General features: G+C 37.1%; 1 long non-coding RNA gene and 1 pseudogene across 1 annotated transcript in view; one reads left to right on the top strand and one right to left on the bottom strand.

Annotated features, from left to right (window-relative positions):
* Olr1770-ps (olfactory receptor pseudogene 1770) lies at window positions 209-1071 on the top strand (annotated as a pseudogene).
* LOC134484428 (uncharacterized) overlaps window positions 3523-16466 on the bottom strand; it is a 33599-nt gene continuing 20655 nt past the window's right edge. Inside the window, exon 4 of the long non-coding RNA XR_015647307.1 lies at window positions 3523-3666. This is a non-coding gene — a long non-coding RNA (uncharacterized LOC134484428). The remainder of the gene's footprint in view (window positions 3667-16466) is intronic.

Consider the following 16466-nt stretch of genomic DNA (forward strand, 5'->3'; position numbering starts at 1 on the left):
ACACTTATAACTAGTTACTGATTAGAATGGGGAAAAAGTTGAGATACAGTCAAGGTTTTCTTTTCCTTAATTTCAATGATTGCTTATAGAGCATGTGAAACTGAACTCACCCATGGGAAAATTACTGCCTGAACAGCATTAGTGCAAAGACTACAAGTTTGCACCAGCTTTGTAAATATTTGGACACTTGACTCAATGCTTAACACACTTTGGAAAATCTCCTGGTGTTAAGAGAGAAAGTATTAGATATGAAAATCTGTGAGAATAAATCACTTCTAAGCTTTGATTTTTGTGACTACAGAGAAAGACTTTGACTCTGATGTAACTGAGTGTCTAAAAGTATTAAAAAATCAATATCTCTTATCTGCAAGAATCCTTCTAATGGCTTAATGCTCTGTCTTCCAGGAGATGAGTGTTAATTGTGTCAATTGCTCTTTGTGGCAGGAAAAGGACTTGTCTGTCAAATGCTTTTCAATCGCCAAGAAGTTTGAGGTACCTGGAGAATGCTTCCTCCTGTCAACCCTCATCCTGCTCTCATTGCCTTTGTTATCTGCACCAGTCCATCTCTACACACCCCCATGTACATTTTTCTGATGAACTTATGTATCCTGAAAATTGGTTACACTAGTTCTGTTATACCCAATATATGGAGAGCCTTGAAAGTGAGATCTGAGGAATCTCTCAGGAGGGATGTGCCACACAGACGTTTTTCTTCACACTTTTTGTATAATTGAGTGCTGCCTATTGCCAGCCATGGCCTTTGTCCACTGTATGGCCCTGCTTCATTCTGCAGCCCAAATGAGTAGTGAGGTATGTTCCCACAAGGCAATTGTTTCATGGGGAATAGGTTGCCTTGTAGGGTTGGGAAAAAACTACTTGAGATCCAAATCTAACCACCCACAAGGAGTTGAAAAAATTATTGGTCATCTTCCATACCACAGTGATATCCATGCTGAACCCATCATCTTTGCTTAAAGTACGAAGAAGTCAAGACAGGACTGAAAAGAACTCTGGGTCTGAAGAAAGTTCTGATAATAAATAGGTAATAAAGGATCCCAAAGTGCTCTTTCAAAAAGGTGCAAAGTCTGTGAAAGAAAGAAAAAAAAATAATAACTGCTTTTTCTTGCTGTTTTGTAACAAACTTTAAGAAACATACCTTTTTTTAAAGTGTTCTCTTTATTCACCACCATGCTTAATTGCAAACAATTGTAAAGTATGCTTGCTACTAAATTACTTTAGTAGATTAATCCTGTACTTAAGTGGTTTCCTCTGGACAGAGTTTAAACCACATGTTAATGTCTCAGGGTCTTGAAAATTCTCTGTATCCATTCTTAGCTATTTGGAAATCTTTCAGAAATTGTTTGTACATGATCTCAGCTCGTTATGATACAATTCCATATTCCTCAGTACATGTAAATTCTTTGCATTGGACTGGAACTGCTAATTAGTTCTCAGGAGAGTGAATTGTTAACCTCTGCTTTGTGTACCATTTGATCAGTCCATACTTCAGTTTTGTTCACCCAGTGTCTATTATTTTGGAACAGGAGTAGTCTTTCCTCCACTTTTTGATTTCTAAAAGGGCTGTGGAAAAGAATTTCAGCCAGGTGATTCTCAACATCAATATCATAGTTTCAGATAAACACACACACACGTACACACACACACACACACACACACGCGCACACACACACATACACACATGCACTTACACACACACATCCACACACACACAAATATGCATTCACATACAGGAACTGAAGTGGGTTTACAAGTGACCGAATACAAATATAAAAGTCAGCTAGAGTTATATAATTAGATTCAGGTTGCTATTCAACAGTAAAATAAAATAATATAAAATTAGAATCTTGAGACTTTATGAGTATTATGAAACAAAAATAAAATTCCATTTAAGTGTGCTGAAAATATTGAAGACATTGACAAATTACCATGACACCAAAACTACAGTATTGTTTTAGGCATGAGTCACCCATACAGAAAGACAGTAATTATATTCTCCTCAGACTCATTGTTCTGAGTCTACTTACATGGAGTAAGGACCACTCAGGTCAAAATGTTGGTAAAAAAATGACGAGATGTTGAAAGCAATGCATAAAGTATTGAAGAGACACACAGTCTTTCCATAGGCATTAAATAATTCTCTTTTAACTTCTATTACTTTAAAAGGAAATACAAAAGAAAATACATTAAAATATTTTAAATATGAAAGGAAAATAATTTAAAATAATTTCATTGCTCCATATTTGGTTCTTGTTAAGATGACAGATATCCTCCTAATGCTTAACTGCGATAAGCGAAGCAAGAAACACTTTGTGGTATCTGTGGCAAGTACATATAATCTCAACCTAAAAGAGGAAAACCACTGGGCAAATCCAAATTCAGAGACATTCTTGCAAGGTAAGTAGTTATCTTCAAAGGTGTGGTCACAGAAGATAAAAATATTAATGAATTATCACAAAACTGAATGACTTAAGATATGTAATAAGTAAATGTTAACTGGATTTCTGGATTGGATATGGTCATAGAAAGTGTACAGTTCTAGAAACATTGTTGTTATGATTTGGTAAACCTACTGTGTTACTTGTAACAATTTTTTTTCAATTTTCTGATTTTTGAGAATTAGTCATTAGATTGCTTAAAGTATAAAAATTCAGGAATTAGGACACGACATAAAACCATACTGTTTCCTAGCAATTAAATCGGTTTTTCCTGTATAGTTTGAATTCTTCTTTATTTTTTGTATTTATTTATTTTTTTAATTTATTTATGTCTCAAATGCTGTCCTCCTTCCTGTTTTCCCCCCAGAGTCCCTTAAAACAAACAGCATCCCTTTCCGATTACTTCTTTCAAAAAGACAAAGCAACACTAGTTAAAAGTCATGTTTAGTCCCTTGATAGCTGTTCCTTTGGCCACACATTTGAAAATCTATATCATTGATAGTGCAGACATTAGGAAATATCTTCAAAAATGATCTTCAAAAATTAAATATTCTCCAGTAATCAGCTATCAGCTATCAGCTTGACAAAAGTGGAAGAATCCATGAACAAAAATATCCTTGTAATGTACGTAGAGAAAATTGATCAGACAAGAAGGAAAACATGTAGCAACCTTCCTGGATTCAACACAATAGAGCCTACGTTCCTGTAGTGTATTCTTCATGAGTTTATAGAGTTTATGGGCTAATACCTGGAAAAGAACTCCTACAAAAACCAGCAGCAAATTAACCACAAACTGCAATGTTTATACAAGCCAAAGAAATATGTGTAAAGTATTATTTTCAGCTCTATATGAGAATATTAATATTTTTTAATTCGTATATTAATAAAATTTTAATTTCATTTCTGCAAATTTTTATTGCAATTTTTTAAATAAATAGATTTTAAGTGACTTATGTGATCATTACCTTTTAGTGGTTTTGATTGCACTATAGAACAATAAAGTGTTTATTTGACTGTGATCATTACTATGAATATTCACGAAAATCAAATTATGTCAAGCAGGAACTGCTCTTCTGTTTTTATACTTTTAGTTGTACATATGCTTGTTCACATGTGCAACACATGCATGCCTACTGTCCAGGAGGTTGAAGAAGGTGTGAGGTTCCGTGATGCTGAAATTACAGCCACTTGTGAGCTGTCAACGGGTTCTCTGGAAGAACAGGTAATGCTATTAATCACCGAATCATTCATTCATCTGCAGCAAACACCATTTTTTGTAAATATAGTGACTAAATTGTCCTGTCTTCTGCATAGACTACTGTTTTCTCAAATGTGATAATTTAATATTAAACATACACCCACCTGTTCTTAACTTCATATATATATATATATATATATATATATATATATATATGTATATATATATGTATATATATATATGTATGTATTTGTATATATGTATATATATATATATCATACACACACAAATACATACACAGCCACACACACTCACACTCACACACACACACACACACACACACACACACTGCTCTTACATTCAAGTTTACTTACTTACTTACACACACACACCTTCTTCTTACCTTCAAGTAGACTTAGTTATTTTCATAGTTATTTGTTTATTTATTCACTTTACATGCTGCACACTGCCCCCTCCAGTTCACCCCTCTCACAATCCTTCTCCCAGCCTTTTCTCCTCTGAGCAGGAGGGGAACCCTCGGGTATCTCCTCACCTTGCATATCTAGTCTCTGTGATCACACAATCTGCTAGTGAGGACAGACACAGCAGCCTAGATGAATGGGTTGAGGAGGTAGAGGTCATATCCAGAAAGAGGCAGAGAGCTGGGGTAAAAGATGCCCATGAATCAATGGGTGTTTCCTTAGTTGAGACTCACAGCCTCAGTGATATGGACCTGAAGAAGCAATCTCCGGTAGCCAGAGAGCAACCCAAATGGAGTGATAAAGACACCTACTTTTGACCCAAAATTTATTCTGACCACAAGAAATGAAGGCGCCGTGCATAGAACAGAGAGTGAGGAAATATCAACCAATGGTTAGTGCAGATCGAGACCCATCCCATGGATGAGCACCAATCCCTGACACTATTACTGACACTCTGTTATGCTTGGAGAAAGGAGTCTAACATGGCTTCCCTCTGAGACACTCCACTAAGCTGCTGACTCAGACAGAAGCAGACATCCATTAGCCATACCAGGGGTGGTGCTTGGGGACACAGATGGAAGAACAGAATGAAGAGGATTATGGCCTCTAAGGATATAGGCAGTCCACAGGCTTTGTCTTCATGTGGGTACCGAACAACTAGAATTGGGTTTCCCCAAAACATGTTGTATGTAGATGGGACATCTGTTTCTTTAAAATTCATTCATTTATTTACTCACTTTACATCCCAAGATCGGTGCTCCATCTTCAAGGTACGCCAACACCCATTGTCAGGGGAACCCATAAAAAGACAAAGCTATATATTTCCTACCTATGTCCTGGTGGCTCAGGCTCAGTCCATATTCACTCTCTGGTTAGTGGTTCAGTCTTTGACAAACCCCAAGAGTCCCCATGAGTTGATTCTATTGGTCTTTCTGTGAAGTCCCTCATATTATCTGGGCCTCGATTCTTCACCTGTTTTTTTAAAGACTCCCCAAGCTCCAGCTAATGTTTGGTGGTGAATCTTTACACTTTTTTCTCTCAGCTATAGGGTGGAGTCACAGAGAGGAAAGTTATACTAGGAATCTGTCTGCAAGCATGATAGAATATCTTTAATGTATCAGAGATAGGTGATTGCTCACGCGGTAGGTCTCAATCTGTAATAACCATTGGTTGGAAATTCCTTCCATGTCTACTGTTTCTATCTTTGTCTCTGAAGATCTTGTAGGCTGTGTTCACTTTTGATTGAAGGTTTAATGGGTGGGTTTTTTTCCTTGTCACATCACTGTGAGTCATTCCTGGCTACAGAATTGGCAAATTAAGGATCTGTACCCTCATTGCTACAGTCACCCCAATAGACATCCTGGGGACTCGCCTTTCCCAGTTCTCTGGATCTTCCTTGAGATGTGCACCCCACACTTGTGATTTCCATTCTCTTTTCCCTGCTTTCCCTATAACTAATTCCTCCAAAGCCCACTCCCTTCCCTACCTCCCCTCCCATTCAGTTTCCTCCCTCCCTCCATCCTCCTCAATATTTATTATGCTAAATGCATTTTAAAGTCAATATTTAGGAAAAAACACTGAAAAGTGTAGGAAGTATCCCACTCACATGTTGCTAACAGTGGACTGTGCTAGTGGAAATTTGTCTCTACAACCTCTCAGTACTAGAAGTCGTCTTAGGCTTCCTATGTGTATAGATATTTGGTCTTTCTCAGATTTCTGGCGCGTTTGGAGACTGATTATAGTCTCATTGCTTATCAGGCCGTATAAATCTGGATATAGATATTTTTGGATAGTTATCAGATAGTATACAAGCTAGCCAAGACATAATATAGATTTTAAGCCTTTCTCAAGCTGAAATTAAGAACTAAATATTATTTCTAACTGATATAGTAACAGACTGGGTGTTGAATATATCAAATGCTTTATAAATTGTTGAATGGTAATAATCTTACTCAATTGATATATAAATGAAAAGTCTGTTTAACTGGACAAAAAGGGGGAAACATTGTTTACACTGAAGTTATCTGTATTTTGATGCTAATCCACTGCTCTAAGGATAGCTGCCTTGTCCTGTACTCAGAACTCAGGTGAATTCTGCAAAACCACTTTACCATTAAATTTGTGAAGTACAGGTGAGGGGCAGGTCCAGTATAGAAGGAGGCCTATCATTGGAGGAAGGAATGATGGGCAGGAAAGAAGTTTGAAGGAAGTAGAAGAGACTAGAGGAAAAAGGAGAGACAGAAAGAGGAGAGGTGAGAAGCCATGGCAGGTGAAGTTAAGATTCTGCTCTGTGTATTTACTTGTTGTTATTAATGTTCCAAAGGTATGGATGGTACCAGGCTTGGTATGCTTAAGTGGGCTATTATATCTTATCAATTGGGTCAAAGATTATTTTGTTGTGTGTTCTTTTATGTGAGGATTTGAGTGTAAGAATGTGTGTGGCAGTAAGAGACACTGGGCAGATGAGGAGTAGGGCTGTATTCAACCAAGATATCTAGCAGAGGCTTGGGAAACTACAGTGACAGTGTTAGCGGGGTAAAAGACTACTTTTATTTTTATATTTTTGCAACAGCACATTCACTTCTGTATTTGACATGCTCTAGGTGTGTCCCAAGGAAAGATCTACATCTGGTTCCAGACAGAATGTGCTTCTTAGGTTTATCAATCTTATCTAGTTTTGGTGGCTGATTTTATATATATATTTAACATGGATTCTGAGCAGCTACGTCAAGAATGTAGAATCCACAAATGCCAATGCCAAATAGAATCGCTCCTGTTTTTTGAGCCTATTAAAGTTGAAGTTTCACTGGACCTCAGGTTCTTCCCTCCCTGTCAATCCTCCTTTATCTTATCTTTGGCCAGAAGAAAGAATCATTTTAAAACATCCAAAATGCTGAAATATCACCCTTTGGAACACAGGAAGGTAGATATTACAGAAATGATATCTAATGGGACTACAGAAACATTTACAATTGTCCCTGCTCTCCTTTTATTTACTCAGGCAGCTATGTATATGCATAAAATAAAAATTTGATAGTTTATCATTTTAAGTAGATACACAATATTTACACTTGCAAATTCACTTTATAGCTTGGCCACCTTTGTTGCCAAAATCATTGCAAAAATCTAGAATTGGTAAACAGAATGTTTGAATACACATACAGGAATATCTATAAAGTCCCCTAACAAGGAATGAACAATTAGAAAATGAAATACAAAATTCACTCAGTTAAATGCCTGTAGAGAAAAAAAATGGCCTTTGAGAAAGAGGGAAAATCTAGAAAATTGAACAGTTTGTAACAGGAATGGACCCGGTAATAGAGTTATTATCCAGATGAATCTCCTACAACCCATGTTCCTAGATCTTTTCTACCCAATACTAGCCCCTAACGGACTTGGTCCATTAAGAGCCTGTAACCACTGATGAAGAAAAGAGAAGTTTCCAGCTGTAGAGAGATATAGTACAAAGGTTACCACTGTGTCACAGGAGACTCTCCTGGAATAGGCACCCTTGAATCTGGTCAATATATGGAAAGCAGGTAGGCCATGGCAGTTCTCAGTGACATCATCATTTGGCCCTCCCTGAAAAATTTATTGTACCCTGGAGAGCAGTAGCTTTTGTGATGTCACAAGGAACTGCATCACAGATATTCCTGCAGTACACCTAGGGAATACTAAATGGCCTCTATTTCAGTACAAACAGTCATTTGGGAGGGAGAACAAAGAGTATGTACATAACAGAAATGAGTAGAAGAATGTTGGCCTTCTGTTTAGTTTAAAAAAATGAAATATGTGGTACATGGGAAAGCACAGTGAGTGCTGTGTAGGAGTTGTGAGGGTTCACTGAACACATAGCCTTGATCTGAGCCTTCCATATATGGGATTCAGGAAGTGCGAACCTCTCAGTAGCATCTGGTTTTCCTTGCTTGTTATGGTTCCTGAGAATCAGAGATTTTTTATCATTAATTTTATTATTCCAAAAGTCAGGTGTTGGGACAGGTATAGTGTTTTTTTTTTCTGAGAGCCCATGCCTTTTATTTTTTCCCCCAAAAGGAAAAAGACCTAAGGAGGAAGGGAAAGACAAGTATTGTATGCTCAGCTCAGAGTAATCTCCTCCAGCTTTGGATTCCTATAGTACAGTTTCTGTCTGACACTGACATCTGGGAGAGAGAAACGCTTCTATTTGAAACTTCATCACCTCATTCTTTCCACTAGTGTTATGCTGACTACCATTCCTTGACAGTGTCCCTCTAGATTTCTGAATCAATATGTCTGATTACCTTGCAGTTTTATTTACTTATATTTCTTTGATTTTTTTAATTTTTAAGTTAATTTTAATATTTTTTGGATATTTCTATATCTACATTTTAAATGTTTTTTTTTCCTCTCCCAGTATCCTCTCCATAAGAGACCTGAACGTTTCCCTTCCTTTACATTTAAACCCCCCTTACTGCCCCTCGACATTTCCTTGAACTGGGAGTCAAACCTAGGGAGAACCAAGGGCCTCTCCTTCCTTTTGTGTCCAACAATGCAATCCTCTGCTACATATGCAGTTGGACCCATAGGTCTGCCCATGTACAGTCTTTGAATACCTGTATAGTACCAGAATTTTCTTGTTCATTGTCATTGTTCTACTGATGGGGTAGAGCATCTTCAGCTCTAGTAAACCTTTCTCAAAATTTACCAAGAAGAGGTCCATTTACAAATCTCTGGTTTGCCACTGGCACTCACTTGTGTAAATAACATGCTCTAGCTGTGTCTCTCAGGAAATATATATAACCTGTCCCTGGAATCATGCACTTCTTAGCTTCATTAATCTTAATCATATCTAATTTTGGTGGCTGATCTATCTATCTATCTATCTATCTATCTATCTATCTATCAATCTAGTTATCTATCTAGATATCTATCCTTGTCTCTGTCTCTGTCTCTGTCTCTCTCTCTACATATATATATATATATATATATATATATATATATATATATATATATATATATTTGGTGGCTTCTACATCTATGAAATTATGTGAAATTTTAATATGGATTCTGTGCTCCTAGGTGAAGAATGGAGTATCCACAAATGACAATACCAAATATACTCCCTCCTGTTCTTATGAGCCTATTGAGGTTGAGGTTTTACTGGAACTCAAGCCATTCTTCTCCCTTCTCATCATCCTGTATCTATTGTTTGGCTTGAAGAAAGTATCATTGTAAAATATCCAAAAGCCTGAAGTCTCACCCTTGGAACACAGGAAGGTAGATATTAAAGAAATAATATCTAATGTGACTACAGAACTGCATTCTATAGTCCATGCTGTCCTTTGATTCACTGATGTCAGGTAATTTCTGCATTAAATAAAAATTTGGGCGTTTATCATTTGAAGTAGGTACACAATATTTACACTATTAAATTCACTCTTTAGCTTGGCCAGCTTTGTTGCGAAAATCATTGCAAAAAACTAGATTTGGAAAACAGAATTATTGAGTACACATTCAGGAATATCTATAAAGTCCCCTATCAAGGAATTAACAATTAGAAAATTAAATACATAATCCACTCATTTTAATATCTGTAGGGAAACAATGCCCTTTGGGAAACAGATAGAACTTAGGAAATTGAACTGTTTGTCGCAGGAATGGACCTGGTAATAAAATTATCCAGAAGGCTCTCCTACATCCCGTGTTACTAGGTATTTTCTACACATGCCAAGACCCTGAATAACTTTGTCCATTCAGAGCAGGTAACCACTCATAAAGCAAAGGGAACTCTCTAGCATTAGAGAGATGTTCTGCATAAATGTTTCCACTGTGTCAAAGGAGACACTCCTGGAAAGGGCACCCTAGAATCTGGTCAATATTAAGAAAGATCTTTAGCAGGTAGGCCATGGCAATTCTCAGGGATAATGTAATTAGGCCGTATCTAAAAAATCTCTTGCAACCTAGAGAGCCCTAGCTTTTTCTGTGATATCAAAAGTAATGTCGTGACTGCAGCTGCCTCTCAGACATTCCTTTAGTACCTCTAAGGTTTATTAATTGGCCTTTATTTTAGTTTAAACAGCTATTTAGGAGGGAGAACAAATAGGATGTAGATATCAGAGATGGGGGGAAGGAAGTTGGCCTAATGTTTTAGTTTAAAAAACGAAGAAATACATGGTACATGGGAAAGCTCTGGGTACTGTGTAGGGGTTGTGAGGGTACACTGAACACATCGCCTTGACCTGAACCTTCAACATATTGGATTCAGAAGGTGAGAGCCTCTCAGTTGCATCTGCATTTCCTTGCTGGTTATGGCTCCTGGAAGTCAGAGATTTTTTATTATTAATTTCTTTATTCCAAAAGGCAGGGGTTCGGAAGGGTTCAGTTGTTTTTCTGAGAGCTCATGACTTTCATTATTTTTCTCCATGAGAAAAAGTTCCTAAGGAAGGAGTGATGACAAGTATTGTATCCTCTGCTCAGTGTAAATTCCTCCTTGCTTTGGATTCCTATAGTGCACTTTGTTTCTGACACTGATATCTGTGACAGAGATGTGCATCTAGCTGCGACATCATCATCTCAGTCTTTCCACTAGTATTACTCTGATTACAATTCCCTGACAGGTACCCTTTAAATTTCTTGGTCGATACGTATGATTCCTTGACAATTTTCTTTTCTTTTACTTATATCATTTTTTAAGCAATTTATTGCTTTTTTAATTGGATACTTCTATATTTTCTTTACAAATATAATTTCCTTTCCCAGTTTCCTCTCCAAAAGAGCCCTGACCAGTCCAATTCCCCTTTTTCTATAACCCCCTTACTGCCTCTTGACATTCCATTGAACTGGGAATCAAACCTAGGGTGGACCAAGGGCCTCTTCTTCCATTGTTGCTCACCAAGACCATCTTCTGATACATATGGAATTGGAGCCATTGGTCTGTAATGTGCAGTCTTGAATGTTGATTTAGTACCAGAAAGGTTTCGTTCATTGGCATTGTTCTTATGGGGATTAAAGCCCCATTCAGATCTTGTAATCCTTTCTCAACATTTACCAACAAGAAGTCCATTTTCAGTTCAGGATTTGCCGTTATCATTTAACACTGTATTTCACATACTCTAGCTGTGTCTCTCGGGAAAGGTCTATATCTGTTCCTGGCATAATGCACTTCTTAGCTTCATCAATTTTATATCGTTTTGGTGGCAGATGTGCATATATATATATATATATATATATATATATATATATACTTTTGGTGGCTCCTACAACTAGGTGGTTAGGTGGAATGTTAACATAGAATCTTCCCAACTAGGTAAAGAATGTAGAATTCAGAAATGACAATGTCAAATGGACTCCATCCTGTATTATGAACATATTGAATTTGAGGTTTGACTGGTGGTAATGCCATTCTTCTCCCTGCCTATCCTCCAGTATCTAAGGTTTTTACTTAAGAAAGAATAATATTAAAACGTCCAAAACCCTCAAGTCTGGCCATGGGAACACAGGAAGATAGGTAGTACAGAATTAATATCAAATGGGACTAAAGAACCGAATTCTATAGTCCATGTGTTGCTGATGTCTGGTAATTTTTAGATGAAATAAGCATTTAGGAGTTTATCATTTGAAGTGAGTACACAGTATTTACACCATTATGCTCAGTCTATAGCTAGGCACTATTTGTTGCCAAATCATTGTAGAAAATGGAATTGGAAATCAATATATTTGAGTACACTTTCAGGAATATTTATGAAATGCCCTGTCAATGAAAGTACAATAAGAAAGTAAAATACAATATTCATTTAATTACAGGACTGTAGGGAAAATACTGGCCTTTGAGATACATAGATAACCAAGAAAATTGAACTCTATGTCACTGGAATGAACCTGGGAATAAAAATATTATCTAGAAGAACCTCCTACACTAGATGTTCCTTAAACTTTTCTACCCATGCCAAGGCCCTTATTAACTTTTTCCATCCCAAGCATGTAACTGCTTAAAAAATCAAAGAGAAATCTCTAGCTTAAGAGAGATGGAGTATGTAAAGGTTTCCACTGTGTCACAGGAGACATACATGGAATGGGCACCCTCGAATCTGGTCTATGTAAGGAAAGCTGTTTAGCAGGTATACCATTGAACTTCTCAATGACATAATCATTAGGCCCTCCCTGAAACATCTCTTGTAACCTGGAAAGCCCTAGCTTCTGTGATGTCACAATATTGTTGTGACTGAAACTCCCTATCAGATATCACTTCAGTACCTCTAGTGTTTACTAATTGAATTCTAATTCAGAGTAAACAGCCATTTTGGAGTGAAAGCAAAGAGGATGAAGAGATCAGAGATGGGGAGAAGGATGCTGGCCTTCTTTCTTGATATAAAAAAAGGAAGAAATACATGGTCCTTGGGAAAGCTCAGTGAGTCATTGGTCCAGATTGAATGGGATGGCTGAAGAGACAGCCTTGATCTGAGCCTTCAATATAAGGGTAACAGAAGCTGGGAGCCTCCCAAAAACATCTGGACTTCCCTGTTATTATAGTTCTTGGAAGTCAGAGAATTTATATCATTTATTTCTTTATTTCAAAAGCCAAGTTTTGGGAAGGGCACAGTTGTTTTCCTGAGATCTCATAGCCTTTATTCTTTTTGTAAAAAAGAAAGTGTCCTAAGGAAGATAGGATTGACAAGTATTGTGTCCTCTTCTCAGAGTAAACTCCACCATGCTTTGGATACCTATGCTGCCGTTTGTGTCTGACACTGATATCTGGGAGAGAGAAGTGCTTCTGTTTGAGATTTCATCATGTCAGTCTTTCCACTAGTTTTACTCTGAATACCACTTTGGATTTCCGAGTCAATATATGTGATTAATTGTCAGTTTTCTTTCTTATCTTTCATTATATTTACTCTTTAGCAAATTTTATTGTTTTTTTTTAACTTGTTGTTTCTATATTTAAATTTAAAATATTATTTCCTTTCCCAGATTCCTGCCCTTAAGATCATATCTGTTCCCTTTCCTTCTTTTCAAACCCCCTTTTCTGCCAATTGACATTCCCTTGAACTAGGAGACAAAGCTAGCGAGGACAAAAGGCTTCTACTCCCATAGTGCCCAACAATGATGGGGAGAAGGAACCTGGCCTTCTGCCGTGGTATTAAAATAAGAGAAAAATACGTCATCCTTAGGAATGCTAAGTGCATACTTCATACGTGTTGACTGGAGTAACTAAAGAGATAGCCTTGATATGAGCCTTCACCATATGGGAATCAGGAGCTGAGAGCTCCTCAGAAGCATCTGTAATTCCAAGTTCTTATGGTTCCTGGAAGTCAGAGTGTTTATATCATTCATTGCTTTATTCCAAAAGCCAAGTTTTGGGAACAGTACAGTTGATTTGCTGTGACCTCATGGCCTTTATTTATTTATTTTTTTTTTGTCCAAAAGAAAGACGTCCTAAGGAAGAAGGGAAAGACAAGTATTGTGTCCCTAGCTCAGAGTAAACACCTCCATGCTTTGGATTCCTATAGTGCAGTTTTTATCTGACTCTGATATTTGGGAGAGAGATGTGCTTCTAGTTGAGACTTCATCATCTCTGTCTTTCCACTAGTATTACTCTGAATACCACTTTAGATTTTCGAGTCAATGGGTTTGATTAGATGACTGTTTTCTTATCTTTTATATCTTGAGTTTATTTATTTTTTAGCAAATTTAATTGCTTTTTTTAAACTAGATGTTTCTCTATTTACCTGTAAAATATTATTTTCTTTCTAATTTTCCTTCTTATAAAATCCCTACCTATTCACTATCCCTTCTTTAATGACACTTTCTGCCCCTTGACAATCCCTTGAACTATAAGACAATTCTGGGTTGGATCAAGGGCTTCTCCTTCCATTGGTGTCCATTAAGATCATCATTTGCCACATATCCATTTAGAGAAATTGGTCTGTCCATGTAAAGTCTTTTAATATTGGTCTAGTACCAGGAAGTTCTGGTTCATTGGTACCGTTGTTGTTATGGTGTTGAAAGCACCTTCAACTCTTGTAATCCTTTCTCAAAATCTACCAACAAGAGGTCCGTTTTCAGTTCACTGGTTTGCCACTAGCATTCACTTCTGTAATTGACATGCTCTAGCTATGTCTCTCAGGAAATATCTACATCCAGGTCCTGGTACAATGCACTTCTTAGCTTCATCAATCTTATTTAATTTGGTGGCTGTTATATATACTTTTGGTGACTCCTACAATTATGAAGTTAGGTGGAATTTTAACATGGATTCTGCGCAAATAGGTCAAGAAGGTAGAATCCACAAATGGCATTGCCAAGTAGACTCTCTCCTGTTCTTATGAACCTATTGAAGTTGAGGTTTCACTGGTCCAGAAGCCATTCTTCTTTGTGATCATCCTCCTCTACCTTCTGCTTGGCCTTAAGAAAGAAACATGGTAAAACATCCTAAACAATTAAATCTGGGCCTGAGACACTAGAATGTAGATATTTTTGCAGATGATATCAAAAGTGACTAGAAAAGAAAATTCTATGCTCCATATGGTCCTTTTTTAACTGATATCTGGAAATTTTGGATAAAATATAATTTTGGAGTTTATCGTTTGATGTCGCTACACCATATTTACACTGTTATACTCAGTCTATTGCTGTACGCCTTTGTTGAGAAATCATTGCAAAAAATGAGTTAGAAATTAGAATGTTTGAGTACACATTCAGGAACATTTATAAAATCACCTATCAAGGAATATACAGTAAGAAGTGAAATACAGTATTCATTAAAACTAAAGGTCTGTAGGGAAAATACTGGCATTTGTGATACAGAGAAACCCTAGAATTTGAACTGTATTTCACAGTAATGTACCTAGGAATAAAATATTATCTAGAAGAATCTCCTACACTCCATGTTCCTAAATCTTTTCTACCCATGCCAGGTCCCTGACCAAATTTCACCATTTAGAGCATGTAACCACTAATGAAGCAAAGATAAGTTTGTAGATTTAGAGAGATGGAGTTCGTAAAGGTTTCCATTGTGTCACAAGAGACATACCAGGAAAGGGCACCCTTGTATCTGGTTCATGTAAGGAAGCTATTTAGCAGGTAGGCTTTTTCTGTGATGTCACAAGTGTTGTTGTGACTGCAACTCCCTTTCAAATATTCCTTCAGGACCTCTAGAGTTTACTGACTGGCCTGTAATTCAGAAAAACGAGCCATTGGGGAGTGAGAAGAAAGAGGATGAAGAGATGAGTATGGGGAGAAGGAAGCTGGTCTTCTGACTTGGTGTCAAAAAAAGGAAGAAATATGTGGTCCTTGGGAAATCTCAGTGAATCCTTGGTAGGGGTTGAGTAGGATCACTGAAGAGATAGATTGGATCTGAGCCTTACACATATGGGAATCAAGAGCTGTGAGCCTCTCCGAAACATCTGGACTTCACAGTTCTTATGCCGCTGGAAGTCAGAGATTTTATATCATTCATTTCCTTACTCCAAAAGCCCAGTATTTGGATGGTCACAGATGTTTTCCTGAGAGCTCATGGCATTAATTCTTTTCGTAAAATATAAAAAGGTCCTAAATAATAAGGGAGAGAAAAGTATTGTGTCCTCTGCTCAGAGCAAACTCCTCCATGCTTTGAATACCAATAGTGCAGTTTGTTTCTTACACTAATATCTGGGAGAGAGAAGTCCTTCTAGTTGAGACTTCATCATCTCAATCTTTCCACTAGTATTTCCACTGACTAACACTTAAGTTTTCTGAGTCAATTGGTGAGATAAGCTTGCATTTTTCCTTTCTTTTCTTTCTTTCTTTTTTTTAATTTTTTTTAGCAAAACTCTCAAATATCATCCTGGGTGACGATGTAGATTAGACCCATCAGATGAAATGAAGAATTGAAAAACTCTCCTGGGGATGAAAATGGTAAGGAAATCACATTGATGTATCATAAATGCGGTGCCAAGAGCAATATTAATACTAGTCTGGGGAGATGCTGCCTTTATCAGAGACCACAGACCTTTAGTTTAGAATGATTCAGTACTAAACTGGGAATGGAAAATGATGGTTGATATGGTTCTAACAGATCTCATAACATTAAAAAGGGTCTCTTCCAGATCAGAGAATGATTATTGTAAAGCAACTTCCAGAATAAACTTATGAGACCCACCATCAGCCTGTGAAATAATGTGCGAAAGAAGAAATTAGTGTCTCTTCAGGGACAATCTGTTGCTTTCAAACAAACAGTAAAGTGTCCATTCTATGAATGATACATAGATATATACACATTATAGCAGGATGAATACAGAGTTTCTTCAGGTCCATGAAAGAGGTATTCAGCAGTTGACCTGGCTCAGCAATAAAGTTATTTTTTGCCAACTCATG

This window comes from Rattus norvegicus, chromosome Y (genome assembly GCF_021556685.1).
Source record: "Rattus norvegicus strain SHRSP/BbbUtx chromosome Y, alternate assembly SHRSP_T2T, whole genome shotgun sequence".
Classification (NCBI taxonomy): Eukaryota; Metazoa; Chordata; class Mammalia; order Rodentia; family Muridae; genus Rattus; species Rattus norvegicus.